This window comes from Gracilinanus agilis, chromosome 4 (genome assembly GCF_016433145.1).
Source record: "Gracilinanus agilis isolate LMUSP501 chromosome 4, AgileGrace, whole genome shotgun sequence".
NCBI lineage: Eukaryota > Metazoa > Chordata > Mammalia > Didelphimorphia > Didelphidae > Gracilinanus > Gracilinanus agilis.
Genome location: NC_058133.1, coordinates 222967465 through 222992217, shown reverse-complemented (window position 1 = coordinate 222992217; position 24753 = coordinate 222967465). Strand labels below are relative to the sequence as shown.

The 24753-nt window shown below is 39.0% G+C and overlaps 1 protein-coding gene across 1 annotated transcript in view; it reads right to left on the bottom strand.

Annotated features, from left to right (window-relative positions):
- The window catches only part of CACNG4 (calcium voltage-gated channel auxiliary subunit gamma 4), a 129640-nt gene that overhangs the window by 80563 nt on the left and 24324 nt on the right, over nt 1-24753 (bottom strand). The gene's annotated exons all lie outside the window — the stretch shown is intronic.

Here is a 24753-nt window from a genome sequence, read left to right as displayed (position 1 = left end):
TCTCTCTCTCTCTCTCTCTCTCTCTCTCTCTCTCTCTCTCTGTCTCTCGTTTCCCCCTTACCTTCTGTCTTAGTATCAATTATAAGACAAAAGAGAGGCAAAGACCAGGCAGTTGGTGTTAAGTGATTTGTCCAGAGTCACACAGCTACAAAGCGTCTGAGGACAGATTTGAACCTCCCGACTCCAGCCTGGTGCACTATCCACTGTGCTACCTAGCTGTCCCTGATTTCTTTTCTATAAAGGGGACTAAGTCATACAATAACAAGGAGGAGAGAGTAAGAGACAAGAGAGATAATTTATTGAATTTGCTAGAGCCAGCACCAGGAACTTTTGAATTCAGGAACAAAAAATAGCTTTTCTGTGTAGATCTCTCTCTCTCTCCTCTTATCCTTTTTGGGAAAGAGATAGATATAGACCTTGGAGGAGTTGTTTAGTTAGTGATGTCTTTCTTTCTCTAGGAGATAGGAGAGAAAGCAATGTCTCTGAGATATACTAAGATTATTTCACCAATTGTTGTCTTTATCAGGGTGACAAATACCTTAATAGCTTCAGTGGAGGTACATCAACAGTTTATCATAGTTTCTTAGAGCCTAGGATGGAGTGCAAAATGCCTGCTTATCTGACATCTACACACATGGCATTAAAATGGAGGATGCCACATGAATTTCAGATCTCATTTCCTCACTCTTTTCATACTCTTTTCATCATTTCTCCCAGAATTCACTATGAAATTCTTCCTAGAAGTCAGCCAATAAGCATTTGATTAAGCATTTATTCTGTGCTTAACTATGTAATTGCTGAGGATGCAAAGAAAGGCAAAAAAAATTCCTGCCCTCAAGGAGAATATATTCTATTCAGGGGGATAACATGTAAATAACCAGGTATCTATATATCTTATGGGTGCCTGGTTCTATCTATCTATCTATCTATCTATCTATCTATCTATCTATCTATCTATCTATCTATCTATCTATCTATCTATCTATCTATCTGTATATATGAGAGAGAGAGAGAAAGAGAGAGAGAGAGAGAGAGAGAGAGAGAGAGAGAGAGAGAGAGAGAGAGAATATGAATAAGGGAAATCAGTGGATAGAGAATCAGGCCTAGAGACAAGGGTTCCTGCGTTCCTGGGTTCAAATCTTCAAAGCCTCAGACACTTCCTAGCTATATGACCCTGGACAAATCACTTAATCCTCACTGCCTAACCCTTACTGCTCTTCTGCTTTGGAACCAATACATGGCATTGATTCTACGATGGAATGTAAGGGTTTATTTTTTTTTTTTAATTTATTGGAGACATGCAAAAGTTTTGAGATGGGAGATAGAGTATTATGTTTGAAGAGCTGAATGAGGCTTACTGCAGCTGGATGATAATGTGGAGAGATGTAAAGGGGATGAAAACTGGAAAGATAGGAAGAAGCCAGGTCATCAAGAGCTTTAAAGCAGACTTTAAAGTTGATTTGGGGAGTCATAGGGAGCTGCTGGAGCTCATTGATAGGAGAGAGAGACAGAGAGAGAGAAAGAGAGAGACAGAGAGACAGAGAGACAGAGACAGAGACAATATCACTTTAGAAAAATCATCTTGGCAACTGAGGGGAGGACTGATTGTAATCAAGACAGATGAAGTAAGGAAATGTATTAGAAGACTATTAAAATAGTGTAGGCAAGAGGTACTGAGGATCTGAACTATGTGAATATATGAGGGGGTAGCTATAAAGGAGATGCTGTAAAAGTAGACATTGAATTGGATATGTGAGGAAAATAAGAACAGATGACACTAAAGTTGTGAGCTTATGTGACTGGGCCAGTAATAGGGGAAGTCTGGAAGAGGAAAGGTTTTGAAGAGGAAAGATAATGAGATCTATTTTGAACACGATAAGTTTGACATGCCTATCGGACATAGGGTTCAAGATATCCAAGAAACATGTAATTACCTTAGCAGAAAAACTAGGGATAAACAAAAAGATATGAGGATTATTATCTGCAGAGAGATAATAATTGAACTCATGGAAGCTGATGAAATTATCAAATGATATACTGTAGTTTTGGTTGTTGTCCTTCATATTTGAAGAGGATCGAGACTCATGTGTAAATTGTATTTAAGTGAGGAAGAATTGCAGGAATCATCAGTCTCACTCTCTCTTCTAGAGCCATCAAAGTCCAGTGGCAAGGCAAAAGTCAAGATTACTGGTGATAGCTCAGGATGCAGTGGATGATGACCTTGGCTTCTTTGAGGCCTAATACAGTAGTATAGTATAAAAAAAAAGAGCCCAAGCAAAGAACCTGAGGGATAAATGTGGTTAGTGGGCATGACCTGGATGAAGATTGAGCAAAGGAGACTGAGAAGAAATAGTTGTACATATAGGAGAAAAGAGAGAGCATTGTCATTAAAAACTTAGTGTGGAGAGTGTGTCCAGAAGAAGAAAGTGGTCAGCATTGTCAAATGTTGCAAAAGTATCAATGAGGGTGAGGATTGAGAAGAAGCCATTAGGTTTCCTAGTTAAGAAATCATTGGCTCCTTTGGGAAGGGCAATTTCAATTAAATGATGGGTTTGGAAGCCATATTACAGAGAATTTAGAAAAATGAGAGAAGAGGAAGCAAAGGCAGCAAATGAAGATGGTTTTCTTAAGGAATTTAGTCTTTAAGGGGAGGTAAGATAGAGGATTAAAGGTAACAAGATTTGGTTGAATCAAGAGAACATAGTTTAAGGATGGGGGAGACATGGAAGTGTTTGTAGGCAACAGTGGGATGAGATCAAGGAAATATTTGAAGGGTTTGTGGTCCCAATTCTAACATGTTGCTGGCTGAGGGATGCTAGGTGGTTGCATAGCAACACTGGTTAGACTGATACAGAAAGCAGAAAACCTCTGATCTGCTTAATGATCTAGGAGGTCCACCCTATGTTCAAACTTCAAAAGTACATCCATCCAATCCTGAACAGTAACAGAGTGGAAGGCCCACAGCAAGTGACAATTTCTAATCAGGAGGAGCTCCCTACAAGAGCCTAGCTCTAATGGTCCCTTAGGAAGTAGGATGTTTCTAACAAAATGGGAACTTATTTCACCTGAATGGTATTACACAAGCAATCAAGAACTCTCAACTCTTTCAGATAACAAGTTTCTATCCCTTCCTCACCTCCTACCTCCAGAATCTTCCTCAGAACAGGATAGGCTGGGTTCATCCTGAAGCTGATTCCCACCTGAAAGATCTGAAACAGAAATTCTGTTTTCTATTCTAACTGTCTTGAAGATGCTCTATTAATTTCCCAAATTTATGAAACTTGGTCTCAATAAACAAATCAGTATGTCTCCATTGTCTACAAATTAACCAGTCAAGCCTGTTATGATATAGACCCCTTTGGTAGGCATACTGAATCCTAGGGATTCTTTCTCAGAACAATGTTTTTAAATGAACAAAAATCTTTAGAATTTAAAAGGAAACCAATTATATTGAAACAGTTATCAAAATATTAAAAAATTAAATTCAGGCTCCAAGTTAAGAACTCTGGCTGAAGTGTCCTCCCTCCTCCTGGTTTTGCTAAATATAAATACTCAGAAAAGATTTCTACATTGATAGGTGCAGCTCTCTAGGCCCCCATTCATAAGATACACGAGGTTTTAACCCAAGCAATAGGAGATTTTCTTAAAAGACAGTTCTCAGTCAACAAGTATCCTGTATACAGAGACACACACACACACAAGTTCTGATTGTCTGAGAGCTAATGCAATGATAGTATATGCTTGTGTAAGAGGCAGACGGCATAGAGAGAAAGAATTTGGGAGAGCTGGTTAAGGTAAACGTGAGCTTTGCAATGGCAAACAAGAGAACTTCCCAGATCCACAGGGATGTGGAGAAGCCTACCTCAATCATTATCTTTGATTTCCAGAACCTGCAACTCTAGAGACTAAGCATAGCCTCTCTTTGGTGAGATCATTCTTTTTTCTTGCTTGAGCTGAGATCTTACCTCACTCTTAGATGAAGAACAACTTCTTTAATTTTTGTTCCTGATTACTTGGATAAAGAGCTATTTGTGATAGTCTATTGTGTAACTAGTATTTAGTAGGAGGGAACTAAATTGGTAGTAGTAAGCTAAATAATATTCTGCCCTGGAGAATGACCATGGAAAGTGCCTTTTATTCTGATTCCTTTATTTTACCCTTAGACTACTAATATTTGATGTGTGGTAGATTAATACAATTCTAGCTAGCTTGATACTCTGCTTAAATATAGGACCACGTAGGAGAGACTACCCAGCCACGGCAGACCTGGGTCATTCTTCCTCTTCCTTTTATCACATTTCTGAAGGTATAGGCGCAGTCTTTCTTCCTTCTTATTTCTTCTTATTATTATTTGCATCTCACAAAGGTGGAAATGATTATATCTCTTAGAGATTAGATGGGCCAAATCACATATCTATCCATGCCACACATGGGCCAGTTTTCTTTATATTACTCAGCCCCACCACATCCACCTCTATAATAACAAAAGCCTGCAGAGAAATAAACAGTCTGCCAGCTCTGAAGATCTATACTCTCTTCTTGACAACTGGTTTATATAGGATTCACTGCAAAGTAGGCCTCTGTGAATTTATCCTGTCCCCATTCCAAGGCTCCATGACTTAAGGACTAGACATTCACTTTTATATCATTAACACCATTCAGCCTGCCTACTCGTTCCCTTAGGTCCAAGACCTGAGCACAATGAATAAAGCCTAAGATCAATGGGAAACTTATTTCAGAAGTGTAAGTGCTATGCTGGTTCTCAAATTTATTTGTTTCAATGAGGAATTTGGTGGCTGGAGTTGACCACACTTACCCCTCATGCCCCTCTGGAAGTGACCTTCCATTCTGCCCATCATCTGAGTGATGAAAATTTTGCATATGGCATACATACCCCCTCTCTAGCTTTCTACCTCTTCAGATAATAATAGTGTAGAAATGCCACAGTCAGAACCCTAGTAACATACGTATGTAATAGAGTGTTATTGTGCCATAAGAAATGATGGCTATGAAGAATTCAGAATAACATGAGAAGACATAAACCAGTGGTTCCCAAACTTTTTTGGCCTACTGCCCTCTTTCCAGAAAAAAATTACTTCGCACCCCTGGAAATTAATTTTTTTTAAATGTTAATAGCAATTAATAGGAAAGATAAATGCACCTGTGGCCATCACCGCACCCCTGGATTGCTGCAGCACCCACCAGGGGGTGGTGGCACCCACTTTGGGAATCACCGAGATAAACTGATGGGAAAGAGAAGAAATTAGAACCTGGAGTACACAGAGAATGCAATGCTGTCAATGAAAACAATACAAAAAGGCATTTGAAATCAGATTGAGTGTGGTCTAATTTTTGTTCCAAAGAATTGGGAAAACAAAGGATGTTGCCAATGGGCTTGGGTCTGTGCAGACTTTTGCAGATAAATCAATGCAAAAAGCCCTTAAAAACGACATGGTGGAGGCTTTGAAGAGGAAGCAGCAAAGTTAGACTCCTCTACCCACTAACAAGCTGGATTCCTTCCTTAGCACAATTCCTTATCCCCAGCTCCTATTTCAAACTACCTTACTGGGATAGTGTCCTTTTTTTCCTGGCACCTCCAGGGGTGAAGGACTCATTCATTCACAGCAATTGACATCAAGAAGCAAAGGAAGGAAAAAAGGTCTGAGGGTTATCTCCCTCCTTTAGGTCATGTGGTCCTGAAAAATGGGATTTTGTTCATTTTGTTTGTCCTTTTTTAGTTTTAGCATCAGGGAATGGAATAAAGGATCTAGGATTGAGTTATCTTGGAATCTAGGATTGTGAGAAGTCAGGGTCCCTGGACACTAGCCCAAGGTGGGGCTTTGGACTTGAACTAAATTAAAAAGGAAATGAATTAAGCTGTAAAGCTATTCACTGTTCCCTCCTAAGAGACCCAGCAGGTGTAAGTGGTGATTATGCCTCAATGCTAGATGTTGGGGGGAATGCAGCAAGGGCTAGGCAGTTGGGGTCAAGTGACGTGCCCAGGATCCCACAGGTAGGAAACATCTGAGGCCAGATGTAAACCCAGATCTTCCTGACTCCTAGCTTGGAGTTCTATCCATTATATTACCTATTTGTCCCCCTTTTATACTTTTGAAATAAACATTCCTTTGAAAATTGTTATTATATGTCATTGGGAAAAATAAAACATTAAAAAACAAAACAACCATTTCTTTGTAAAGAAAACTAAGCTGATGTTAAATGGTAAAATGGAACTGGGAAGTCTGGGCTTCTAAAACTGGGAGAACATTACCAGTGGGGGTTCTAGTCAGTGGCAAAGAGCAAGAGGCCCCACCCTCAACCCCTTCAGTGTACCAGAGAACTCTGGGAGGGGCTGGGTGAAATGTAACACACCTGACCTTTAAAGCATAGGACCAGAGCAAACCTTTCCAGTCTTCTTACACCTTACTGCCTCCTGCACTCTGGGATCCAGGGGCTTGGGTGTTCTTGCTATTTCTTGAATAAGATCCTTTATCTCTTGACTCTGGGCATTTTCATTGGCTTTCCCTTTTATCTACAAATTCTCCTCATCACCCCATTCCTGTTTGTTTTTTTTTTTTAGCTTCCCTGTCTTCCTTGAAGTCCCAATTAAAATGCCATCTTCTATAAAAAGCTTTTCCTAATCCACCTTAATCCCTCGGTTGATTATCTCCAATTGAATCTGTATGTATCTTGTTTGTACATAATTGTTTGCATATGGTCTCCCCCATTAGACTGAGTTCCTTGTGAACCCAAGACTGGTGTATTTTGTTTTGTTTTTGTTTTTCTTTCTAGCATGAACACTTAGCCTAAAAAGAACACAGTAGTTATTTAATAAGTGCTTGATGACTTGGCTATGGATATGAAATAGTAAAGAATGTCAGAGACAGTTGCTGGGATGATTAATTTTGAAACATTGTTCAAACACATGCTTCAGTGGCTATAGCACTGGCTTTGGAATCAGAAGGGCAAGGATTCAAATCTCACTTTGCACATTTACTAGCTATCTGACCATGGACAGACATGTCACTTAACTTCTCAGCTTCAGTTTCTTTCTCTGAAAATGGGTATAATATGTCTGAAGTACATACCTCACAAGGTTTTTGTGAGTCTCAAATGAGATTCTAAAGCCCTTTGCAAATTTTAAATCACCATATAAATGTCAGTTATTAAGAGAGGGTTCCAATGGAGAGTTAATTGGAATTTATTGGAAAATAACTGGTATATGAAATTAAAAGCATTGCTAAAATATATTTTTTAAATGCCATAGCCACATGAAGGCTAGAAATGCCTTGTACTTCAGTGAAACATTTCACCAAAACGAATAAGAAGCATAAATAAAACATGCTTTTGATAAGACAGATGAGTCTTACATATTCTAGATAAATTAAAGAAGAAAAGAATTTAGGAATACTTTGAAGGACCAAGCAAGTTTTTGCATCAATTGACATACATAGTCCTTCTAGTATTATTTCACTCTATTCATTAACATATGGCAAACTTGACCCCTTTGAGGGAATGGTGATTGATGTGGGGGCCACCTTAAGTATTCCCATTAGTCACATTCTGAGAATTATTTGGTTATCATCCTACTACACTTTATCTCTCTGTACCTCAGTGACCTTATTTGAAAAATAGGGGTAATGATGATCTCACAAGGGTGGTACTTCATGAATTTAAAAGAACTATATAAATATGAATACCTATTATTTTAATCCTTTATGTGGTGGTAGGAGACTGGAATAGGAGGCAAAGTGCTTCTCTGAACCTCAGTTTTTCCCTCTGTAAAATTCCATTTATTATAGAAAGATAGGGAATGGGGGAAAAGGCCTTGGAATAGGCAGGCTCTAGCCCTGCTACTGATTTTAGATAAATCTCTTAACCTCTCTGCAATCTAGTTTTCTCATGTTTAATTGAGGGTGTTGGATGAAAAATCTCTGAAGTTCCCTCAAGTCCTTAATTCATGTGTATAGAACCAAACAAACAGATTAGACTCAGGAAAATAAAATGAAGCTTACCAGAGAGCGAGAGAGGGCAGCTAGGTGACCTAGTGGAGAGAGATCTGGGCCTGAAGTCAGGGAGACTCATCTTTCTGAGTTCAAATCTAGCTGCATATTCTCTGTAGCTGTCTGACCCTGGTCAAGTCACTATTTACCTTAGTTTTCTCATCTGTAAAATGAGCTAGAGAAGGAAATGGCAAATCACTCTAATATCTCTGCCAAGAAAATCCCAAATAGGGTCATGAAAGTCAGACATGGCTGAAATGACTGAACAAAAGGGAAAGGATTGGTCAATGTGATTGTCAAGATCAAATACCATGTACTAAGTGATTCTTGACAATCTGTCATTTCAGTTGAATAGTCAGCATGCAGAGAGAAAAGCCCACAGAGGCAGACACTAATTATATATATCCCAAGCCTATGATACTCTCCAAAGAAACACGAAGCCCTCTTCTTTTCTCTCCAGGCTGTACCCCTGACTTTTTAGCCACAGAAAACTCCTCACCCTGGAAGTTCACTCCCACCCTGGTCTTCTTAAACTGAAAGCATCCTCCACCTCTGCGACTCTTTCCTCTATTGAATAGTTCCTCCTAGAGATTGCATTTATAGCAACAACAACAACAACAACAACAACAAAAAAAAAAAAAAAAAAAAAAAAAAAGCCTATGCCAGCAATCCTCTCCAGTATCCCCTCCTGGCACTATAGATCTATCTCTACCACAGTCTCTCCCTTTTCTCTTCTTCTGCATCCTTTTATGCACTCTTACTACTTTAGGGCAGTGGCAGTGTTTTTTCCTCCCTCCCTCTCTTCCTTCCTTCCTTCCTTCCTTCCTTCCTTCCTTCCTNAAGTGACGTGCCCAGGATCCCACAGGTAGGAAACATCTGAGGCCAGATGTAAACCCAGATCTTCCTGACTCCTAGCTTGGAGTTCTATCCATTATATTACCTATTTGTCCCCCTTTTATACTTTTGAAATAAACATTCCTTTGAAAATTGTTATTATATGTCATTGGGAAAAATAAAACATTAAAAAACAAAACAACCATTTCTTTGTAAAGAAAACTAAGCTGATGTTAAATGGTAAAATGGAACTGGGAAGTCTGGGCTTCTAAAACTGGGAGAACATTACCAGTGGGGGTTCTAGTCAGTGGCAAAGAGCAAGAGGCCCCACCCTCAACCCCTTCAGTGTACCAGAGAACTCTGGGAGGGGCTGGGTGAAATGTAACACACCTGACCTTTAAAGCATAGGACCAGAGCAAACCTTTCCAGTCTTCTTACACCTTACTGCCTCCTGCACTCTGGGATCCAGGGGCTTGGGTGTTCTTGCTATTTCTTGAATAAGATCCTTTATCTCTTGACTCTGGGCATTTTCATTGGCTTTCCCTTTTATCTACAAATTCTCCTCATCACCCCATTCCTGTTTGTTTTTTTTTTTTAGCTTCCCTGTCTTCCTTGAAGTCCCAATTAAAATGCCATCTTCTATAAAAAGCTTTTCCTAATCCACCTTAATCCCTCGGTTGATTATCTCCAATTGAATCTGTATGTATCTTGTTTGTACATAATTGTTTGCATATGGTCTCCCCCATTAGACTGAGTTCCTTGTGAACCCAAGACTGGTGTATTTTGTTTTGTTTTTGTTTTTCTTTCTAGCATGAACACTTAGCCTAAAAAGAACACAGTAGTTATTTAATAAGTGCTTGATGACTTGGCTATGGATATGAAATAGTAAAGAATGTCAGAGACAGTTGCTGGGATGATTAATTTTGAAACATTGTTCAAACACATGCTTCAGTGGCTATAGCACTGGCTTTGGAATCAGAAGGGCAAGGATTCAAATCTCACTTTGCACATTTACTAGCTATCTGACCATGGACAGACATGTCACTTAACTTCTCAGCTTCAGTTTCTTTCTCTGAAAATGGGTATAATATGTCTGAAGTACATACCTCACAAGGTTTTTGTGAGTCTCAAATGAGATTCTAAAGCCCTTTGCAAATTTTAAATCACCATATAAATGTCAGTTATTAAGAGAGGGTTCCAATGGAGAGTTAATTGGAATTTATTGGAAAATAACTGGTATATGAAATTAAAAGCATTGCTAAAATATATTTTTTAAATGCCATAGCCACATGAAGGCTAGAAATGCCTTGTACTTCAGTGAAACATTTCACCAAAACGAATAAGAAGCATAAATAAAACATGCTTTTGATAAGACAGATGAGTCTTACATATTCTAGATAAATTAAAGAAGAAAAGAATTTAGGAATACTTTGAAGGACCAAGCAAGTTTTTGCATCAATTGACATACATAGTCCTTCTAGTATTATTTCACTCTATTCATTAACATATGGCAAACTTGACCCCTTTGAGGGAATGGTGATTGATGTGGGGGCCACCTTAAGTATTCCCATTAGTCACATTCTGAGAATTATTTGGTTATCATCCTACTACACTTTATCTCTCTGTACCTCAGTGACCTTATTTGAAAAATAGGGGTAATGATGATCTCACAAGGGTGGTACTTCATGAATTTAAAAGAACTATATAAATATGAATACCTATTATTTTAATCCTTTATGTGGTGGTAGGAGACTGGAATAGGAGGCAAAGTGCTTCTCTGAACCTCAGTTTTTCCCTCTGTAAAATTCCATTTATTATAGAAAGATAGGGAATGGGGGAAAAGGCCTTGGAATAGGCAGGCTCTAGCCCTGCTACTGATTTTAGATAAATCTCTTAACCTCTCTGCAATCTAGTTTTCTCATGTTTAATTGAGGGTGTTGGATGAAAAATCTCTGAAGTTCCCTCAAGTCCTTAATTCATGTGTATAGAACCAAACAAACAGATTAGACTCAGGAAAATAAAATGAAGCTTACCAGAGAGCGAGAGAGGGCAGCTAGGTGACCTAGTGGAGAGAGATCTGGGCCTGAAGTCAGGGAGACTCATCTTTCTGAGTTCAAATCTAGCTGCATATTCTCTGTAGCTGTCTGACCCTGGTCAAGTCACTATTTACCTTAGTTTTCTCATCTGTAAAATGAGCTAGAGAAGGAAATGGCAAATCACTCTAATATCTCTGCCAAGAAAATCCCAAATAGGGTCATGAAAGTCAGACATGGCTGAAATGACTGAACAAAAGGGAAAGGATTGGTCAATGTGATTGTCAAGATCAAATACCATGTACTAAGTGATTCTTGACAATCTGTCATTTCAGTTGAATAGTCAGCATGCAGAGAGAAAAGCCCACAGAGGCAGACACTAATTATATATATCCCAAGCCTATGATACTCTCCAAAGAAACACGAAGCCCTCTTCTTTTCTCTCCAGGCTGTACCCCTGACTTTTTAGCCACAGAAAACTCCTCACCCTGGAAGTTCACTCCCACCCTGGTCTTCTTAAACTGAAAGCATCCTCCACCTCTGCGACTCTTTCCTCTATTGAATAGTTCCTCCTAGAGATTGCATTTATAGCAACAACAACAACAACAACAACAACAAAAAAAAAAAAAAAAAAAAGCCTATGCCAGCAATCCTCTCCAGTATCCCCTCCTGGCACTATAGATCTATCTCTACCACAGTCTCTCCCTTTTCTCTTCTTCTGCATCCTTTTATGCACTCTTACTACTTTAGGGCAGTGGCAGTGTTTTTTCCTCCCTCCCTCTCTTCCTTCCTTCCTTCCTTCCTTCCTTCCTTCCTTCCTTCCTTCCTTCCTTCTCTTCCCTTCCCTTCCCTTCCCTTCCCTTCTATCTTAGTATCAATTCTAAAACAGAAGAGCAGCAAGGGGTTAAGACTTTCCCAGAGTCACACAGCTAGAAGTGTCTGAGGGCAGATTTGAACCCAAGTCCTTCTGACTCCAAGCCTGGTACTCAATCCACTGTGCTATCTAGCTGCCCCAGGGGTAATCTTTCAGTATGTATTTGTTTTTACAGAGTTTAGCCTAGTGTCTGGCATATGGTAAGAGTTTAATAAATGCTTATTGACTTGATTCTCAGTTTGAAAAAGAGCTCAGAAGTTGGAGTCTGGAGAGACCTAGGTTTTCATCAAATCTTCGACATGATAGTTCTACAAGAGCAAATTAAACACTTTAGTCTCTCTGAGCCTTGATTTCCTCATTTATAAAACAGTGACACTAATACTTAGAGTAGTCATCTCATAGGACTGTGATAGGGATCAGATGGGAACATGATGTAAAGCCTTGTTTGCTTAATGGCAGTTGAAAACTCAGTACTGAGCAAAGCCTGGGAAGAAGCCAGAGTATGATATTAAAGCTTTCATTATTAGGAATATTTTTCTCACCAGCTAATCCCGCTTCCTAAATTTCACAGGAGCTTCTTTCACTTCTTGAACTGATCCTTTTTCTCCAATGCTCATGAATAAAAGCTAGGGAATGCTATTTTCAAAAGGTAGAGGAATATCAGGAAAATAAAACAGGTCAAGTTAAATTTCACCCTCTAGTCAGAAGATTGAGTGAATGCCAGGACCTGGGGTGATCTCAACACTAAGGGACATGAATATTTTACAATTAAAGGCTCTGACTCATGAATGTTATGCCTTTAGATACTGTGGTACAGCTTCATTTGAAATTGGCCTTTGGAGAGGAGAGAGAAGTAGTTGTTAAAAACAGATTTTTGAGCTTAATGGACAGGGTTCTCTAAGGCTATGCTCACCTTGATGCAATTTTCTGGATAATTCAGGGGGGAAAAGTTCTCTTGTGCCAATCTCCATTTAAGGGCCATGATCTATTCCTTGCAAAATAGCACCCTTTCCTCCTCCAAACTATCTTACTTCTTTCTATCTATACTGGAACCACCCATTTGCAAACATTTCTCTACTCGCCTCTTCATTAATAATAGCATTTTAAGGTTTGTAAAGTGCCTTTATTATTATCAAATATTATATCATTTTATCCTCACAACCACTCAGGGAAGTCTGTGCTATAAATATCCCCACTTAACAGATGAAGAAACTGAGATCAGGTAGCTTGCCCAGGGTCACACAGCTAGCAAAGTTCTGGGACTAGATTTGAAATCAGGTCTTTATGATGAAGGTCCGCTAGCAGTGCTGGCCAAATGACCTACACATGCCAGTGAAATAATAGCTTAGGAAATTGGATCGAGAAGGGAACTTTGTAGGGTCATAACTAAAGCAAGGCAACTAAGATTCTGGGCACAAGCAGTAATATTTATAGGGTACCAACAGCACTTGTATTCCTCAGCAGATAGAAGCAACTGAACTTAGTATCTAGCTCACAGTCAGTCAACCAGCATTATCAGTATACTCTGTGCCAGGCACTGTGCTAAACATTGTCCCCTGCCCTTTAAAGAGCTCATATTCTTAGGTGAGAGACCACATGCAATAAACTGTACATGTAAGAGAAACATAGGGGCAGCCAGGTAGCGTAGTGGATAGAATCAGGAAGATAAAGTCAGGTCAGTATGACCTGTGTGATCCTGGGAGAGTCACTTTATCCTGTTTGCTTCAGTTTCCTTATCTCTAAAATGAGCTGGAAAAGGAAATGGCAAACCTCTCTTTGCCAAGAAAAACCCAAATGGGGTCATGAAGAGTAAGATATATGAATGAAACAACTGAACAACAGCAACAATATACATATATAACATAATATTAATGAATGGAAAGTAATTTCAGAGGAAAGGCACTCCTAGAGGGGGAGATAGAGGTAAAGGTGGGGGACAAAAGGGGTGGGATTCAATCTGAGTCTTGAAAGAAACTAGGGAGGAAGTGGAGTTGAAACTGGAAAACATTCCAGGCATGAAAAATAGTTAATAAAAAAAAGCACAGAGTTGGATTTAGAGCATGATAGTAAGAATAACTTGTTAAAATAAAATAAATTTTAGAGATAGAAAAAGAAAAAGTCAGGTAGAGTTGTTAGAGAGCCAGTCATGGAGTTAGGAAGACCTGACTTTGTCCTTTTTCTGACATATACTAGTTGTATGTTCATGGTCAGGTTATTTAATCTCTTGATGCTCCAGGCAACTCTCTAAGTCTCTAAATTGCCAACAAGTAGCCCAATTGTATAGATGGAGAGTTTTTACAATAGGAGTTCTCTTTCATAGATGAAATCATAGATCTTCAAAAGAAGAAGGGAAAAACCCTCCAAAAATCAAGGCAGAAGCCTCTAGAGGATATAATAATTTCTACCCCTGCTTAACAGAGTTTTCCTAAAAAGTTTATCTGCCTGCTGCATGCCCCTGGAATTTTATGTGAGATATGCCACAGGTATAAGAATACTGAATTTAGTTAGGGCCTGACAACTTTGGCAAGATGGGCTAGAGAAACACAGCTTTATTCTATGAAATGAAAGTGTGAGGGTTAAAAAAAACACACACAACAAAAAACTGTTGTTGGTTTTTTCCCCCCCCTAGGGAAAGAGAAATCTGATACAGGTGGTTTGGATTGTGCTTATCTAGGGAAACCATGTTTGGGAAGGATGTGAAAAATGGCCCCCAATATAAGGAGAAGATCCATTTTCGCCCTAACTATAGATGTTTGCTTTGAAGCAGCTCAAAATCATTTGTGGGTTAACAGAGAGGTAGGCAACAGGCACAAAGCAAATGCCAGAGGAAACATTTCATCAAGAGTATGTGTGTGTGTGCCAGCAGACTGGACTCCTTGACCCCAATGAGCCAGAGCTTCCCACTGAGAGCTAATTCCCAGGGATGCTGCCAGTGCTCATTAATAAATGATTAGATTGCTCCTAGTGGATATAAAGCCCCCAAACCCCAGGGCTCCAGCCCAGGCTGAAAAGAGAATCAATCAGACCTTTGAATCACTAGAAATTTTAAGCCAAATTTTTCAAGAAAACTGAAATCCTGGGGCCTGTGGACAGTCAAAAGCTTTTAATTGCATTTCATGCGCTGACAGGCATGTCTATTCATGATATTTAGATCTCTTACAGAGGACTCAAAATGGGCCAGATTAAAGCTTGTACCTTGTATTGAAATGTGAAGAATTTTCAAAACCAGGAGTAGGGGGTTTTCAGCTGAATTCCCTTCAGACATTTCTCAACCAGCCAAATCCTAAGTGCTCTGTTTGCAGACAGAAGTCTGAAAGGTCAGTCTGATTAGCTTGTTCTTAAACATCCTAGAGACTAGGAGAGGGAAATGACAAGAGCTGCTTTCCTGATCACTGCTGGTATGATCTTCACCCAGCCTGGAACAAGTGGTGAGTTTCATACAGACTCAGGATCTGCCAGAATTTTCCAGAAAGGGCCTCAGAAAATAATTCTGAGGATCATAAATTTGGATCCAGATTACTTTGGAAGTAATCTCATGCAATCTCCTGTTTTTATAGAAGAGGAAACTGAGTCTGAAAGAGGTTAAATGATTGGGTCACATTGGTAGGTAATGAATAGCAGAGGATACTGCCAGCACTTTTAAGCCTTTAGTAGCCTGATGGCAAACCTATGACATGTGTCAGCACTGACACGCATAGCCATTTTCAATGACACACGGCCACATACAGAGAAGTGTGGGGCTGCATGCCGAGGATGAAACACTTGTTGTAGTGTAGTGTAGACACTCTGTGCTGGAGGTCTATAGGCCAAAATAACTGTCACTAAGCAAGTGAGTTAAATAATTAATTTTTGGTTTGTTAAATAGTTATATATTACAATTATACATTTTTTATTATTTAAACTATATTGCAAAATTATGGGTTTTTTCTTGAGGTGACACACCACCCGAATTATTTGTTTTTTTGGTTAATTTTGAGACACCAAGCTTAAAAGTTGCCCATCACTGCTTTAGTAGATAGAAGCAAGTAAAGTTAGCATCTAATTAGCAGCCAGTCAGACAACAAGCATTTATTAATTACTAGGTGTCAATTGTTGTTGTTCAATCATTTCAGATTCTTTGTGATCCCATTTGGAGTTTACTTGGCAAAAATACAAGACTGGTTTGTCATTTCATCTCCAGTTCATTTTATAGATAAGGAAACTGAGGCATATAGGGGTAAGTGGCTTCTCTTTCACAGATCTTCAAAAGAAAAAGGGGAAAACCCTCCAAAAATCAAGGCAGAAGCCTCTAGAACAGGGGTCGGCAACCTTTTTGGCTGTGAGAGCCATAAATGCCACATTTTTTTTAAAATGTAATTTCGTCCAGCTGTGTGACCCTGGGCAAGTCACTTGACCCCCATTGCCCACCCTTACCAATCTTCCACCTATGAGACAATACACCGAAGTACAAGGGTTTAAAAAAAAAAAAAAAAAGATAAAATGTAATTTCGTGAGAGCCATACAGTGTTCACAATGTGCGCTCCTGTAACAGCGCCTAAAAAAAATTGACTTTATGGCTCCTGCAGAAAGAGCCATATCTGGCCCTCAAAAGAGCCAGATAGGGCTCCAGAGCCATACCTTGCTGACCCCTGCTCTAGAGGATATAATAATTTCTACCTCTGCTTAACAGAGTTTTTCCTAAAAAGCTTATCTTGAGGGTGCCTGCCTGCTGCATGCCCCTGGAACATTATGTGAGGTATGCCCCAGGTATAAGAATACTGAATTTAGTTAGGGTCTGGCAACTTTGGCAAGATGGGTTAGAGAAGCACATTCACTGATTCCTTCAGCTTTATTTTATTAAATGAAAGTGTGTGAGGGTTAAAAAACACACACATAACAAAAAACTGTTTGTTTTTTCTCTTGGAAAAGTATAGCTAGGAAGTGTCTGAGGCAAGTTTTAAACTCAGGAAAATGGGTCATCTTGATTGCCAAGCCTGTCATTCCATCCACTGTACCACCTAGTTGCTTCTTTCTTTTTATTCTTTCTTTCTCCTGCTCTCCCTCTCCTGCTCTCTGTCTCTGCCATGTCTTTTCCTCTATGTCTGACTCTCTTTAAAAGAACTGATTGGCTTTAATCTGATGAAAGTAAATTCCATGGCCCATAGCTTGTCCCCTGGAGCTAAGGCAAAGACATTTAAAAGGAGGTGGGGCTTCAGCCTCTCAGTGGAAGGCAATGGAAACTGTTTGTAAAAGATTTTCCAGAGTGCTCCCAATGATTCTGAATACATTTAAACTGTTAAATTGTGCATTTGTTAAACGGATCAACACAATGTCACCATGTGAAGATGGGTATGTGCCAAATACCTTGTTCAGCTACATACTATTGGCTCGGTAGAGACCAGTGAGGCAGTAGTTGACAGAGGTTTGAACCCAGTGACTTGGGATAGCCAAGTGGTAGTAAACATTACCAATGTCTTCAAGTGTATGGAATGCCCAGCTTTCTGGAATAAGAAAGTGTTTCCCATTGATTATCATATTTAGTTATTATAAAAGTGCTTTTTTCCCCTGCAACTATTTAAATTTTAAATTTAAATTTTTTTCAATTCAAAGATATTTTATTTTCCCAATTACATGTAATAATAATTTTCAACCTACATTTTCCAAAATTATAATATCCAAACTGCCTCCTTCCCTTCCTCCAACTTGGAGATGGTAAGCAATTTGATCTGAGTCATACATGTATTATCACTTCCATATTGGTCATTGTCCTAAAAGCACATTCATGCAAAACCAAAACCTGTGAATATGATACCAGCCCTGGAAGATAGGTAAGCATATTTGTCATTAGCCCCATGTTACAAAAGCTGACCTATGGGAGAGAGTGGGGGATAATGGTTGGAATATTAGTGCTGGATTTGGTATCATGAAGATGATACACGAGAGGTTTACCATTTTCTTCTCTGGCTCACTTTACAGATGAGGAAACAGCAGCAAACATGATTTAGTGACTTGCCCAGGGTCATACAGTTAGAACTCAAGAAAAAACAAAGACTTTCCTCACACCCAGAGGAAAATGTTTTAGGCTCTTATGAAGAAGCTCAAGGGGATAAAGGAGATTGCCACAGAGGGGATTGTAGCCCTGGAATGTGGACAAGCTTAAGCAACATTGATTCTGTCCTGACACACCATACCTTATGCCATAATAATAATAACAACAACAACAACAATAATAAGCTTTGTTCCTATAGTAGAAACCAATTTTTTCCTGGAGAAGTATTTGCCTGGGCATCCTGATCTCTCAGAGATATACATGGCTTCTTATAGTTTCCTTTTCTCCACCAGCATGTGTCTTTAACTTATCCAATCAAGACCAGGATTCCATTTTGAGTCTATCTCCTGGATTCAGTGGAACTGACTTTTAATGCCCACCCACAGGCGTGGCCTGTCATTCTTCATTTTATGCGTTATTTCCTTTGTGATACACTCAAGAGACTCAATGGCATCTTAAAATGGAATCAAATTGCATGGCTTAATTTTTATAGCTAGTTTAACACTTCATTATGTCACCTTTTCTGTGATTAGCCCTAGCAAAGTGCCTGGAACATAGTAGGTACTTAATGAATATCTGTTAATTAATTATGAAAGACCAATTCTTTAGATTCACTCTCTAGTTAAATAATTTGTTCTCCCCAGCAAATCCACAGGGGAGATAGTAAGCATATTCAATTCTGGATAACTCTGTAGTGACTACAGGTCTAAATGATGCATAGGATATATTACATGAATATGATATACCAGTATAAAAGAAAATATACATAGAAAGCAGTGTAGGGGCAGCTGGGTGGTTCAGTGGATAGAGATCCAGGTCTAGAGAAAGGAGGTCCTGGATTCAAATTTGACCTCAGATACTTCCTAGCTGTGTGATCCTGGGGCTCTTAACATTTTTCTGTCTGTCTTGAAATTGATACTTAATATCAATTCTAAGACAGAAGGTAACAGTTTTAAAAAAAGAAAGAAAGAAACACATGCTTTGGATCTCTTTGTAAGATGTTTTAGAGTCCTTGATACCAGCCAAAATTAACATATCTCTTAGGCTGTACACTGAGTAATACCTCTAACATAATATTTTAGCCGTGATGGAAGCTTTATGCTTCCTAATTGAGCATGCCTGTGCATGGTTTGAGAAATGACCAGTCACTACCAAAATATGCATTATGTTCTTACTCTCCCCTTCAAGAGACAAGAAGTAGGGGGAGCTAGGTGGTATAGTGAATAGATGCTAGGGCTAGAGTCAAAAAACTCGAGTTCAAATCTAGCTTCAGACACTTGTTGTGTGGCCTTGGGCAAGTCAGTTAACCTTTGTCTGCCTTAGTTTTATCATTTGTGAATTAGCACCTACCTCCCAGGGTTGTGGTGAGGATTGAATGAGATAACAATTGTAAGGTGTTGAACAGTGCTAGCACATAGTGCTATATAAATATTTGCTATTACTATAATTATTTAAGATCTAAGGGCTTGCTAGTGCTTATATTCTATGTGTTTGGCACAAATAGGCAGTAATTTCCTTCACTCACAATAGGCACAGGCATCATCACATCTCTTTTTTTTTTTTTAAACCCTTAACTTCTGTGTATTGGCTCCTTGGTGGAAGAGTGGTAAGGGTGGGCAATGGGGGTCAAGTGACTTGCCCAGGGTCACACAGCTGGGAAGTATCTGAGGCTGGATTTGAACCTAGGACCTCCTGTCTCTAGGCCTGACTCTCAATCCACTGAGCTACCCAGCTGCCCCATCATCACATCTCTTGATGACATCTGTGGCCATCTTTTTTTTTTTTAAACCCTTCCCTTCCATCTTGGAGTCAATACTGTGTATTGGCTCCAAGGCAGAGGAGTGGTAAGGGTAGGCAATGGGGGTCAAGTGACTTGCCCAGGGTCACACAGCTGGGAAGTATCTAAGGCCAGATTTGAACCTAGCACCCCTCCCTCCCCCCCAGGTCTCTAGGTTTGGCTCTGCTGCCCCCTGTGGCCATCTTGAGACAGTAATATCTATACCTTATTAGCTTTAAAGACTTTATTAAATTTTATTAATAAATTTTTTAAATTAAATTGACCTTATTTATTTAAAGTCTTGATTGACTCATGGTTCAAAACCAACATATACAGCTTTCAAGACTCCGATCAGGGGGCAGCTGGGTAGCTCAGTGGATGGAGAACCAGGTAGGAGGTCCTAGGTTCAAATCTGGCCTCTGATACTTCCCAGCTGTGTGACCCTGGGCAAGTCACTTGATCCCCATTGCTTAGCCCTTACCACTCTTCTGCCTTGGAACCAATACACAGTACTGATTCTAAGACAGAAGGTAAAGGTTTTTTAAAAAAAGACTCTGTTCAGATATGTCAGTGGATTGTTGTAAATCCATACTTCTACCTTTGCTCCAAACTTCTCAGTGACTTGAAAACCAAGAATTCAAGCTTGTTTATGGGCTAATGATGAGTCTTGATGTAACTCAATTTTCTGTGGGCAAATGCAGTTAATATCTATCTATCTATCTATGGTGACTATCAGGCTCTAGATACAGGACTGTTCCCATGCCTATCAATCTGATATCTGTGTGCAGGATAAAAGGCTTGTTTGGGTTTCCATAGGCCAACACTGGTGCATGTATAAGGCAGTTGCCCAAATCTTTGAATGTTTGTATGTGTTTGTCCATCCACTGCTCTTCAAAAGACTCTTGATTTTAAGGCATTAAATTTTTTTTTAATTTTGTTCTTTCAGCTTCTTATTCTCTTGAGCCATGTAAACATGAATGAATTTAGTCAGTAGAAAGAAAAGTAGAATTCTTATCAAACTTGTGATAATAATGGACAGGTACTAGAAAATTGTATATATTTGCAGAGGTTCGAATGCTCTTATCTCTCAATCAATGTTCCTATTTCATGGAGACACTTGAAAGAAGTTGTGCAAAATTAGCCCTTGTCAATTGAGTCCATCAAGCCATTTTTCTGTAATCAACCTAATACTATCATTAGATTCCTTAGTTCTTCCCACACAGTTTTTGAACAAAGTACACCAATACTTACAGTTCTTGTTTCCAAGTACTTTCTCCATCAGTTATTGGAAAGTGGTAGGTATTCCTAAGATACCTTGAATACGGACTCAAACTGTTGAAAATCCAGCGGGGCTATGAAAATCTTCTTTCCTTATCTTCCCCTGTCACAGGAATCTGGTAATAGCCAATATCTAGATGATTCAGTGCATAGAATATTGGGATAGGAGAAAGGAAAACTTACTTCTTGAGTCCAAATCAGGCCTCAGACACTTATTAGCTGTATGATTCTGGACAATTCACTTCATTCCATTTGCCTCAGTTTCCTTATCTGTAAAATTATCTGAAAATGGAAATGGCAAGCCACTCCAGTATCTTTGCCAAGAAAACTCCAAATGGTTTTTCACATTTAAGTTGTGGGTACAAAAACGGGGGCAGGTAGGATTAGACTCTCAGGTCATTAGCAGACCTTGATCTAGAACGGTCCCTATCAGGAATATGACTCACTTGTGCCACATCAGTGGAGGAGTCAGCTTGCTAGAAGCCTTTCCAGGTCTCCCTAATGCTAGTACCACCCCTCTATAGATTACATCCAACTTATCCTGTACAGGCATTCTTTATTTTATTGTGCTTTGCAGATATTATGGTTTTTACAAATTAAAGATTTGTAGCAGTCCTATATCAGGTCATTTTTCTAAAAGCATGTGCTTACATTGTATCTCTGTGTCACATTTTGTAATTCTCACAATATTTCAAACTTTTTATTATATCTGTTATGGCGATCTGTGATCAGTGATATTTGATACTACCATTATAATTGTTTTGGGTCACCACAAACCAAACATAAGATAGTGAACTTAATAAATATTGTAGGTGTTATGACTGCTTCACTGATTGGCCATTCACCCATCTCTCTCCCTCTCTTCCAGCCTCCCTATTCCCAGAGACACAACAATATTGAAATTAGGCCAGTTAATAGTCCTACAATGGCTTTTAAGTATTCAAGTGAAAGAAAGAATCAATGGAGATGCAATAACCTTCATTGTCCTCTTATTTTAAGAAATTGCCACAGCTACTCCAACCTTCAGCAACCACCACCCCAAACCCTGAGCAGCCATCCACATCAAGGCAAAACCCTGTACCAGCAAAAAGACTATGATTCGCTGAAGGCTTAGTTATTTAGATGGTTATTATTAGATGCTTAGCATTTTTCCAAAAAACAGTATTTTGAAATTAGAGTTTGTAAATTATTTTTTAGACAAAAGACTATTGTGCATGTAATAGGGTATAGTACAGTGTAAACATTACTTTTATATGGACTGGAAAACCAAAAAATTCACATGACTCACTTTATTGTGGCAGTCTGGAACCAAACCTGCAATATCTCTGATGTATGCCTGTATGTGTATCTGGTTTGTGCATAGCTTTTTGCATGTCTTCCTTATTAGACTGCGAGCTCCTTGAAGGCAGGGAATGCCTTTTGCCATTCTTTATATCCCCAACCCAGCACATAGTTGGTGCTTAATAAATGCTTGTCTTGATTTGCACTAACTCTTCCAAGAATGTGGAAGTCTGTTAGCTAAGCAACTCAGAGGAGTCAGTTTGTTGATAGTTGAAAAGCTGTTTTGTTTTAAAGACCAGTAAATTGAGGTATAGAGTGGCTGAGCGGAGATGAGAGGAAGGAAGGGAGGGAGGGAGGGAGGAAGGAAGGAAGGAAGGAAGGAAGGAAGGAAGGAAGGAAGGAAGGAAGGAAGGAAGGAAAAGAGTATAAAGGAGAAAAAGAAAAAAGACAGACAGAAAGAAAAATGACAGAAAGAAAGAAATGGAGAAACAAAGACAGAGAGAAAGACCGAAATGGTGAAAACCTAGTGACTTACCAAAATATTTTGATCATATCAAATGTATTTTTTTTTTACCTTTACTTTCTGTCTCAGTAACAACTCTTAAGACAGAAGAGGAAAGGACTAGGCAAATGGGCTTAAGTGATTTGCCCAGGATCATACAGCTAAGAAGTGTCTAAGGTCACAGTTAAACCCAGGTCTTCCTAACTCCAGGTCTGGTGCTCTATGCACTATGTCATCTAGCTGCCTCTCAAACATAGGTTTTGAAAAATCCATCTTTCCTCAGTCTAGAAACTTGAGTTTATACGAAAAACTTATTATACTAAATTTCCGATAGCACTATCATCTGATACATGTAAGCGATTTTTATATATACATACATATATATGTATATATGTATATATATTTGCCAAGAGTGTGAAATGAATGATGTGAAAGGTGAAATCTTCTAAAGGGGCAGGTAGGTAGCACAGTGTATAGAATGTCAGACCTGGAGCTGGAATGACTTGGGTTCAAATTTGACCCTAGACATTTCCTAGCTATGTGATCCTGGACAAGTTACTTAATCCCAATTACCTATCCCTTTGCAATTCTTCTGCTTTAATACAAAATATCAATTCTAAGACAGAAGGTAAAAGTTTAAAAAAATTCTAGAAATGTCATTTCTTGTTCCTCATGTTTAAAGATACAGTGATATATAGGGGAGAGAGTACAGGACCTGGAGTAAAGAATACCTGGGTTCAAATTCCATCTCAGATACTAGCTCTGTGACTCCAGGTAAATCACTCCATGTCTTTAAGCCTCAGTTCCCTCATTTGTAAAATGGAGAAAATAATAGGAGTTGCTATGAATACCAACAGAATAATGGCTTAAAACTGGACTAAGACTTTTGGGACAACCCTGTATACAGTAAAGTTCTCTGCAAATCTTAAAGCACTAAAGAAATGCCAGCAATTATTATAATTTTTCATTTTGTTTTTCAGCTCTTAAATTTATAATAAAAATTCTTCTTAAAAGCCAGATCTTGCCCATAATATTTTTGTATTTTTTGACTGACATGTCTGTCCTAAGTCTGACCTTTTCATATTGCTTTGGTCACCCCCACTTTCAAAAGTCTCACCTCCTTCATGGAGCACTTTCTGATCACCCCAACTCAAGGTTATCTCACCTTCTTAGGGATTTCCATAGATGCAGAGTGTGCCAATTACTGGGCTCTTGCCATGTAGAGTCTTGTGTTGTTGACTACTGTTTACATATATATCCATGCCTTACCTTTCCAATTAGACTGTAAGCTCCATGAGGACAGGTACTGCCTCTTAGGATTCCACATTGACTATTTGCTGAATGAACAGCATAATGAAATGCCACCTCTCCCCAAAAAGCCACCTCAATCTTTTCATCTTCCAGGCAGTATGGATTGTTACTATACTCTCAGGATTCTTATATATTTACTATTACTTCAACAAATATTTATAGCGCACTATTCAAGCAATCAACAAACATTTGTTAAATGCCTACTATGTGTCAAGACCCATTCTGGATGGCCGGGAATGCAAAGACAAAAACAAAAGCCTCTGGTAACTTAGAAAACAAAAATATATATATGCATATACATATGTAAAATAAATCAAAGGAATTGAGGAGGCGGGAGGAAAATGGTGTCACTTGCTGGCTGGGAATATCAGAAAAGGTCTCATAGAGAAGGTGACCTTTAAGTAGAAATTTGAAGGAATTTAGGTACTCAAAAGAAATATGGGTGGGTTGGAGGCAGCCAGGTGGATCAGTGGATTGAGAGCCAGGCACAGAGACAGAAGGTCCTAGGTTCAAATTTGGCTTCAGACACTTCCTAGCTGTATGACCCTGGGCTAGTCACTTAACCTCCATTTCCTAGCCCTTACTGCTCTTCTGCCTTAAAACCAATACAGAATATTGATTCTATGATGGAAGTTAAAGATTAAATTAAAAAAAAAAAAAAAAAAAAAAAAAAAAAAAAAAAAGAACTAGAGGTGGGAAACGCGGAAGGCTTGGAATCAAGAAGACATTTTCCGGAATTCAAATCTGGCCTCAGTGACCCCAGGCTAGTCATTTACCCAGTGCCTAAATTTCCTCCTCCCCAAGATGAGCTGGAGAAGGAAATGGCAAACTA